The sequence below is a fragment of the Ictidomys tridecemlineatus genome, chromosome 9 (assembly GCF_052094955.1).
Source record: "Ictidomys tridecemlineatus isolate mIctTri1 chromosome 9, mIctTri1.hap1, whole genome shotgun sequence".
Classification (NCBI taxonomy): domain Eukaryota; kingdom Metazoa; phylum Chordata; class Mammalia; order Rodentia; family Sciuridae; genus Ictidomys; species Ictidomys tridecemlineatus.
Genome location: NC_135485.1, coordinates 68,051,845 through 68,062,212, shown reverse-complemented (window position 1 = coordinate 68,062,212; position 10,368 = coordinate 68,051,845). Strand labels below are relative to the sequence as shown.

The window sequence follows — 10,368 nt, the reverse complement described above, 5'->3', positions numbered from 1 at the left end:
AACGAGGGCTATTCTAACTCTTGACAGGGTAAATTGGGGTCATTATAAAGCTAGAAATTATGGCCATAGGTGTCCCAATATATTTCAGAAGAAAAATTTTCTCAGTAGTGTAGGAGCTGTAAGGTGAATTATGCCTTGTCATTAACCTGAATATTCATATTAACAGAAAACTGACTTGTAGATGAAGTCCTCTGAACAAGAAGGCCACCATGACAGTTCTGGAGAGGACCAACTAAGGTCAAAACTCCACCACCCAACACAAAGGAGGTGAACACCTGATTGGCAAAGAGTGCTGAAGGTAGACCCAGTTCTCAAGGCAACCACAAAACACCAAAAATTCAGAGATAGCACTGTTTCCTGTTGTTCTTTGCTGGGAGATGACCTACCCTCTTGGGAGTGCTCTTTGTTTGAGTCTTAATTTAGTTTTACTACTAATAAAATTCTCTTTTCTGGTTTTCAGTGACTGACTCAAAGTCTTATTTCTTCACAACAGAAGAACTGGGGTTTGGAGCTTTAGCCCCCCCCCCCCAGTCTCCTATGACAGGAGAGACTCCTGGCCATCTTTGGCCAGGAGAGTCCCCAGTAGGAAATAGGAGATTTGAGGTGATGCTGAGATAGGTTTTCTTGAAAAGCTGGGGAGCTCTGCCCTGAGCTCTCAGAAGTCTCCAAGAGTTGGGTTCCCTGAGCAGCCTGGTTCCCAGCACAGCTGAGTTGTGGGGAGGGGCCAGCTGTGTAAGCATCTTCACTCCAGGGTTCTGGCTACCTTATCTCTAAGCAGGCCAGCCCCTGGATGTGTGACAGTGAATCCCTGAATCTCCCAAACAGAAACCTCTTGAGATATGCCCATCTTGGGAAAGAGACACAGTTGTTGGCCAGTTGGTGGTGTTTCCTCTGTCCCTCATGGGCAGTGTTTTGCAATAGATTGTCTTGCCTGGCTTCTCTATGCATATAGGACTAGTTTATACCCCAGAGGGTTGCACGGATCAGGTAGCCCAGTCCAGAGGATCGTGGGGTGCCCATAACAACCAAATCTTTTTAGGAGAAGGATCCCTGTCCAGTCTCATACTGGAGTAAACATCAAAGGAGATTTGCAGTGCCTTTTCATCATGGTGCCCATAGGCCCACTCTCACTTCTGAGGCCAGGCCTCTCACAACGGCCCTGTCCCCATGAAAATAGATGCTTCCTGTGTCTCCTCCCTTCCCTTCCCCTCCAAACTCCCCACAATGTTACAAGTCATCCAGAAGGATAGCCTCACATTAAGACACAGAGTGCACACAAGCCAGACATAGCACAACTGTCCATCAACAGAATCAGGATGCATAGCTTATGAGACTCTCAGGCGCAAAATTTAATGCAGGAACAGTGTGTAAACAGGCTACATACAACCAGAAGATGACTCACAAAATACTGAGTGGAAAGAACAAAATGTGCTCTATGTTCCCATCCTTAAGACCTTCAAAACCAGGAGACATACAATTAATCTTTGGGGTGTGAGGACATGGTAATGACAAAATCCAGGGCCAAGGCCACCTTATGGATGTAGCAAGTAGGTCAGGAATAATATGTGTGTGATTCTATGGTGCTGGGGATGCTGTAGGTCCTGACTGGGGAGGTGGGTGTCAGCCCACTCATGCTATAATTCATCAATCTCCATAGATACATTTCATGTACTTTGCATATGTATTTTATTTCACAAAGATCACACAAAAATAAGCCACCCCACCTTTAGGCCTGTGTTGGTGTTCTCAGGGCACTGGCCCCCTTATGTCTTTCTCAGATGGTCTTAGTTGGGAAGACAGGGTGGGGAGCTGCCAGGGCCAGAGGACAAACAACTCAGGTGGCCCTCAGCCAAGGAACCTTATAATACCACTTTCATTCCTTCCCCTGGGGTTTCCTCCTGCCCTCTGCACTGCCATACATTTGCTCCATACCCCCTGTGTTCTGTTGTGTTGACCTGGGAACCTGGATTCCTGACTCTGACAGGCCTGCCTGGAGTGGCATTTTCTGACCAAGTTCTGTTTCTTATAAAGGATTGGCTCTGGTAAAGCAAGCACACCAGCATCCATGGTTAATGGAATCTCTGGAGTGGTATTTTAGTGTGAATTTACTCACTTACTTAAAGCTGAGTATGTATGAATATATTAGTTATATAATGATGGGAACTCCATCTCCTTGTCAGGCCCCTCATAAGGTATACCAAGGTCAGAATACTTGTCCTTTTGGAGAGGACAGGTATGAGAAGACAGATTCATGTGATGAATGCTGCAGAGCAGTTTGGGTCCTGTGAGAGCCATCACTGAGCATAGCAGAAAAGGGATCCCTAAAGAAGTGATATTTAGCTGGGCACAATGGCAAACATCTATAATCTCAGTGGCTATAGAAGCTGAGGCAGGAGGATAGTGAGTTTAAAACCATCCTCAGAAATGATAAGACACTAAACAACTCAGTGAGATCCTGTCTCTAAATAAAAATACAAAATATGGCAGAAGATGTGGCTCAGTGGTTGAGTGCCCCTGAGTTTAATCCCTTGTTTAAAAAAAAGATGTTTATAGGAAATCAATGAACCTTAAATTATGCTACAAGTGATAGTAACAAAAACAACATGGTATTGACACCAATACAGACATATAGATTAATGACAGACTAGATGGTACAAAGACAAACCCTCATAAATTCAGTTATCTCATACTAGACTAAGTTGCCAAAAACATATATTGGAGAAAAGATAGCATCTTCAACAAATGGTGCTGGGAAAATGGAAATCCATGTGTAGCAAAATGAAATTAAACATGTTTCTCACCCTGTGAGAAACTCTGCTCAAAGTGAACCAAGAATTTACACACTAGAAGAGAGAACCTGTGCCTAAGAGAAGAAAAAGTAGGCTCAATTCTTCACCACTTTGGCTTAGGAGCTGACTTTATTAACAAGATTCCTAAAGCATGAGAAGTAAAATCAATAATAAATAAATGGGATGGAATTAAACTACAAGGTTTCTTAATAGCAAAGGAAACAATTACTAAGATGAATTGAGAGTCTACAGAATGTGAGAAAATAGTTATCATATGCATAATCTCCAGGATATATAAAGAACTCAAAAATCTTTACACCTAAAAACCAAATAATCCAGTCAATATATGGGCAAAGGAAATGAACAGACATGTCAGAGAAGAATAAATATAATCAACAAATATATGAGAAAATGTTCACTGCAGTCATCTCACTCCAGTCAGATTGGTAACTATCAAGAATATCAGCAACAATAAATTTTGATGAGGATGTGGGGGAAAAGGTACACTCATACAGGGCATGTGGGGCTGGAAATTGGTGCAACCATATGGAAAGCAGTATGAATATTCTTCAGAAAAAAATGGAATGGAATCACCTTTTGACCCAGTTATCTCACTTCTTGGTTTATATCCAAAGTAACACAGCAACATCAAAGTTTACTGTCATTCAATTCACAATATCTTAACCTATGGAACCAAACCAGGTGCCTTTGAATAGATGAATGGATAAAGAAAATGTGGTGTATATATATATGTGATGGAATATTACCAAGCCATAAAGAATGAAATGATGGAATTTGCTGACAAATGGATACAGCTAGAAAATACTGTGCTAAGTGAAATAAGCCAATCCCAAAGAACCAAAGGCCAAACGTTTTCTCTGATTTATAGATTCAAATTCACAGTAAGGGAAGGTGTCTAGGGAAGCGTAGAGACACATTAAATTAGATACAGGGGAATGAAAGGAGGAGGGGGTATAGAAGTATGTGGGTTAGGAGAATAAATCACACATTATTACCTCGTGTGTAAATATGAAAACACAACCACTGTAATTTTATGTCATATACAGTCAGAAGAATGAGAAGTTATACTCCATTATATATGAAGTGCCAAAATCCACTCTACTCTCATATGTAACTTATTAGAACAAAAAAAGGCAATATATTTGAACACGATAAAAAAAAAAACTTATGATATTTTCACTGGTCCTTTTAGTGACTATGACCCTACATGCTGCACCTATGGGCCAGAAGGGATAGTTGGCTCTTTTTCTAGAGAGTCCACTATCTGTACAGGAAGGGGAGGCCTGGTAAGCATGTTGCTGGAAGGATTTCAACTACAGTTTGTCAAACTGAGGGCTGAAAACAGTGCCTAGGCCTGCAGGGATTGCAGAGTCATTGAAAATTGAGTGGAGTCCTTTAGGAATTTACTGCCAGTGTCCATTCTCTACACCAGCCCCTAATATACACCATGGCCAATCAGAGTTCTATGTGTGGCATAGATAGCATTTTGTATTATTGATAGACTTGTTTATTTTCTAACTTTTGAAATACCATACATATTTTTTTTCAAAATCACTAAATCAAGATAATTAGAATTCTCATTACCTAATAATGAAAGTAATAAAATCAGAAAGTTCCTCTAATTTGTTAAACCTTAGTAGGAACCATTATCAACAGCACCAGCAGCAATGTTCACACAGGCACGTCTAAAACAAGTGACCACTTTAACAGGACATATTTTAACTCCAGATTTGTAAACTTGAAACTGTAATTTGGGGGTCTTGGAGGAAAGAAACAACTTCTGACCTCCTTGTGGTTCTTCTTCAGATAGGCCAGCTCTTCAGTCAAGTTCTCAACCTGCATCTCCAGGTCACCTCTGGCCAGGATCAGCTCATGCAGTACCTTGTACAGGCCAATGATGTCAGACTCCGTTCTGGCATACATCCAGGTCATTCTCATACCTGAAAATTTGTTTATGGATTTAACACAATGAGTTGGACAAGGCCAACATTTCCAATGCTGGCAGAAATTATCTGGAAAAGTAAAGGGAGACATGGAAAATAAAGTCCTAATATACTAATAGCTTACAACTATATTTTCAACACAAAATAAAGTGGTAATATTAAATGCTTTTATATTAAGAGTTAAAAAAATGTTACATTTAAACTATGACCTGAGGATACAAAAGCAAGGATGATGGTAAAGCCCTACTCTCATTTCACGTTCTGTAATTACACTTAAAGATAAGTAGTATTATTCTCACTTTATTGAAGAGGAAACTGAGGTTCAGTGAAGTCATCCAGATAATATGTGCAAAAGGAAGACTCAAACTTCTGTCTGCATGGTGCAAAAGGTAAGAATTGAAAAGTGTGTTGTCAGTCATGTCCAGGAATAATGGTGGCATCCATGGAAAGGACCTGTTTTGCCTAAAGAGAGACACTGATGGTAGAAGTGATAGGGTATTAGAGAGGTGTCAGAGATGACTACCTGTTTCTGCCTTGATCAATGAGGAGGACAGTGATTAAAAATTAGCAAGGTAGAGAAATGGGAGGAGTAGGTTACAGGAAAAAAATGATTTATCTAAATTAATTTATCTGAATTTGATGCATTGTACTTCATTAAAAATAAGAAAATAATGTATGTGTGCATGCATGCATGTGTGTGTGTGTGTGTAACAAATAAACACACACACAAATACATATATAGTTGATTCAATGAAAATACAATGGGGATAATTCCCTGCCCAGAACCCCTGCCTTGTGTCTACCCCTTCTTCAATCCCAGCATGCTCTTGCATATTAGATTCTTTCTTCCTTCCAATATCCTCCTGTCATTATCTATTTTCTGATCTTTGGGCCCTGTAGTACCCAACTCCAGGCACATCAGGACCAGGAGAATCACTAGAGATGAATTTGTCCTTGGCCACCCCTCCTTCTCCCAAAGAAGCCACCCCAAACTTTCTCCTCATCTTCTTACAGTCTCCATTGGATGCAGAGGCCAGGCAAAGTCAAGAGTCTGCTTGAGGCCTTGACCTTCTGATCCACAGAGCATCCTGCCTGTGCAGACCTGGCTCTGCAGACATGCCATCTCTGCAGCCACCCAGTAATCTACTCAGAAATTCCCCACCTTTGGTTAATGATCATCTGCTGAAGATTTGAAATTCCTTAGATTTTTAACAAGAGGTCCCACATGTTTATTTTGCACCAGGATACACAAATTCTGCAGCCAGCCCTGTACACATGTCCACATCCCAATGGCACAAGCCAGTGAAGGCAACATCTCTGATCTGTGAGTAGCAACCTCATTTCTATCTAGGAAGACACACTGCCTAAAATTACAGGGAGGTACAGGGAAAAAAGAGCTCCTTCTTTTGTTTCTATGAAATACACAGTCTTATGTGCAATTTCATGTTTCTTCCTAGGTAATAACTTAGGAGGGAACCCTTGGGAACAGAATACAGAAATATCAAATTATGGCCTATTAACTGTGCCTCATCATTTTTTAATGGCTTAGAGTGAAGGCTGCTCTCAATGTCGGTGGCCCTCAGTTACAAGTAGGGAGCATGGGCTGCTTAAATATGACATGGAGCCCTGGGGAGGCACAGGGAGAAGTGATGAAGTGATCCCAGTCTGAGTCTTGAAGCCCCAACTGCCACCCAGTTCTCCCCAGGATGGAAGATCTTCTTATCAGCTGTGGGGATTAGGGGAACCTGACTTGTGGTCCTAGCTTAGCCCTGAATGACATGAAAATCTGTCTTACCAATTCATCACATTGGAAGATTTTTGCTTCTTTCAAAGTTCTTCCTGAGATAGACAAAAAGTCCTCATCAAGCCTAAAACACCAGCTTTTAAATTATCTTTTTGCATTCTGCTTTGTGAAAATTAAAATATTTCCAGTATGATCAAATCAATAAAAATCAAAGCAATGGCAATTAGATATTTGCTTGTCATAACTATTTTCCTTCAATCCAAGATCCATCACTGCTTGTCTTGAGTGTTGAAAATACTGAAATTCAGCAGTGGAAAGATTTCTGTTCACAGTGGGAATCGCTAGCTGAGGAAGGATGCTCTGAGTTCATTGCTGGAAGTTTATAGTATGTAACTATCTGAGGAAGGATATTCATCATTACAGGGAGTTCCATGAGCAGCTCAGCAAGAAGGTCTAGGGAGAGTTACCTCCCCACTCCACTCCTATCATTGTATAATAGCCATACCCAACTTCCTTTAGAGAAGACTAATAGGATTTTGGAATAAGACAGTGCTCTAGTTTCAGTAATATTTCCATTTTTTATCTTAGAAAAACATCAATTTAATCAGTAGAACATATTTTAAGACACTCAATTCAATGACTTGTATAATTGTGGGTCTTTCTCCTCTATTATATTCATCACTGTTGGCCTTGATTCTCAGTAGGATTTTAACTGTGTTACAAAAATTTTCTTAAGTGCTTTGTCACTTTTCCTGAGATAGGCACAAATTGCAAACCTAAATCAATTACCATATAATCAAAGCAAATTATTTCCCAGTATAGTTATATTTGAAACTAATGTCTGCTCCCTGCCCAAATACCACTATCTTTAAAGGAGTAAAAGAAAACAAAGTTCTCATATGTTGTTTCCTGAGTCTATTCAAAGAATCCTCTGAAGTGGAAAGAGCAACCTGTGTGGTTCCAGAAAAAGCATGTAGCTTCACATAAACCATGAACTCAAAACTTCTGCTGATGATAGTGCAGTTAACATGGTATCACACTTGGAACATCAACCCAATAAAAAGGTTAAGAGAGATGAAATAATTTCATCTTTTGCAGAAAAAGTGGCAAAAGATTTCCATGTTTCCAATCTGCCAGGTTCTGTTTATTACCTCTCTAAATATACATTTGTTCAAGATACAATCCATAGATGATAAATGTCTGATTCTTTTCAATTATCAGTGGCACTATTTGGAATGCGCCCATTGGGCACATTTAGTTACATAAGCTTTTCAACATTTGAAAAGGAAATTGCAAGACAATACTTTGTTCTTTGCAGTTCTTTGCAGGCTGAAAAGTTAGTCTTGGGTCAAGTCAGTGGTAATATTTTGAGTAGAAAGCACTGCTGATTTGGACCCCATCTTCTCAACACAGACCTATATATCTGTCAACATACATCCAACTTCTCACTCAATTGCCTCCTGTGGAATATGTGGTATAATAAGCAATCCCAAATATCAGAGTCATATTTCTGAATTTCCTTTGGGTATATATATTTTTTTCTTTGATTTTGTATCTCTGTTGCTAGTCAACATTCTCCCATGTGCAATAAAAAATGATTACAACTTTGATAAGAATCTATTTTAGATATCCTAAAGTAAAAAAATTAAAACCAACAAAAAAAACAAAGTACAAACTGTGGTTTTCAACATCACATCAGGTCTTTCTTCCTTTGTAGCTCAAAGGTAAGAGAGTTGGACTGTGATTTATTTGGTTCTTGGTGACTATTCTGGCCCACAAGGTAAGCCAGTTTATGGGTATAGTGGCAAGGAGCAGGAACTCAGATGATGCCCTTTAGTAGAGAAAAAAAAAAAACAACTTTTACTTTACATCTTAAACTTACATTTACATTCTCTAAGTTTACACTATCATAGATATCAATTCAGAGGTTGAAATTTGCTCAGTTTTGAACAGCACATTTTAGAGATCTGAAGGCAAATCAGTAACAAAATACTCACTGGCAAATTGTAGTTCTTGTGTACAGTTTGTAAGTTAAACACTGTCCTGTATCCAGGTCCAAGCAGATGGTGTCATAGAAAACATCAATAATGAGCAGAAGTAAAGTACCAGATTTTGAAGACTGATTCACAATGTAAAAGTCATAACTAGAATTACAGAACATGGGGGTGTCAGCTTATTTCAGAGAAGAAATACGGTAATCCTTGTATCAGATGAAAAATTTTCATTTGCTGATTTACAGAAATGTGATTTATAGACAGATTTATAAGCCTGTCTAACTAACAATGATTTGATAAAGCAAATACATAAAGGACAATTAAGTGCAGGCAGAAAATAAGTCTCCTGAGATTGAGACTTGAAATGTAGTTACTGATGCTTAGGGAAAGAAATAGAATTGGCATATTTACATGGCAATAGGAAATTAGATGCAAAATTCAAAGATGAGGCTTCTTGTTTCTCCCTAAGAATTGGTGGAATACACTCAAAGTCAGTAAATGACATCACTAGTAAGATTAATCTATTTTTATTTGTTGTAAATACTGAATTTTATTTTTACATGTAGAGTCTTATGTAATGTGTTGGTTGTTCTACTTGTGCTTTTTAAAATAGTTCTTTCCTGCATTTGACTATATTGATCCATGTTTCTGCCCTTTCTTAATGCTACTTCATTTCTTCCCTTTTATTGATATATATCATATTTTATTTCCCATTGTGATTTCACACAACTCAATTATGCAAATGAAACATCTAAGTAAACTTAACCAGAATCTTTTTTTTCCCCAATAACTGGGAACCTTAAAATGTTTAACTTTATAGCCCTTTCCTGTGTAAATGTTATTATACTATCAGAGATCTACCTTATTTGTTTTTTTTTAAACACACTTACAACCACAAGAATGAGACTCTTTTCAAACATGAGTGTTTTCGTTTCATTTTCAAACATGAGTATTCATCCAAACCTCAGAGACTGTCTTTGATTATTATTCCTTCCCACATTTTTCATACAGAAACTTTTATTTGATATACAACAAGTCTTATTTTGACTTACAATTTCCTGAATGCTTTTTTTTTCTTATGTTCTATATCTTTATGGCTCACCATTGCATTACAGATGTGTTAATGTATTTTCTATTTAACCATTTTCTTTCTGTGTAAACTGCTCTTTGGTACTTCCTCCAATTTTTCTTCATTTTTGTAAAGCTTATCATTATTAATTATCCAAATTTAAATTGATGTTTTAATTCAGCATTTCTTATTTACTTTTCTAATGACTTTTATTCCTGTAATAGTCTTCCCCACGTCTAGGGCTGTAGCTCAGTGGCAGATCACTTGCTTAGCATTTGTGAGGCACTGGGTTTGATCCTTAGCACCACTTATAAATATGAAAATAAAATATAGGAATGTTGCAAATCTTCATCTACAAAAAATAATCTTCCACTGTAAGCATATTTTATTTATTTATATTTTAATATTTATTTTTAGTTTTTTAGATGGACACAATATTTTATTTTTACAGGGTACTGAGAATCAAACCCACTACCTCATGCATGCTAGGCAAGTGCACTACCACTTGAGCCACATCCCCAGCCCTAAGCATATTTTAATATGGAGTTTTTACAACCATTTTATTTTCTAAGAATTTTGGATGTCTCATCCTGTTGTCATAATACATCATTTGTCCAGGTTCTTACAGGGTAATTGTCATAAGAGAAACTGGTTTTTTAAATATTGTTCCCTTTAAAAGCAGCAAAATGTTTTTAAAAACAGAAAAATCCTTCAAACTATTACATAAGAAAGCATTTTGATAGGGCATATTTCATGTTCATTTTGTGATGGCTCCAAGTTGTCAAACACATAACTTGCTACTTTCATA

General features: G+C 38.0%; 1 long non-coding RNA gene across 1 annotated transcript; it reads right to left on the bottom strand.

Annotated features, from left to right (window-relative positions):
• Window positions 1-7,619: 7,619 nt before the first annotated feature.
• LOC144366519 (uncharacterized) lies at window positions 7,620-8,779 on the bottom strand. The gene is made up of 2 exons (XR_013425578.1): window positions 8,495-8,779; window positions 7,620-8,328 (listed from the first exon to the last, which is right to left on the bottom strand). It is a non-coding gene; the product is annotated as an uncharacterized LOC144366519 (long non-coding RNA).
• Window positions 8,780-10,368: the final 1,589 nt, after the last annotated feature.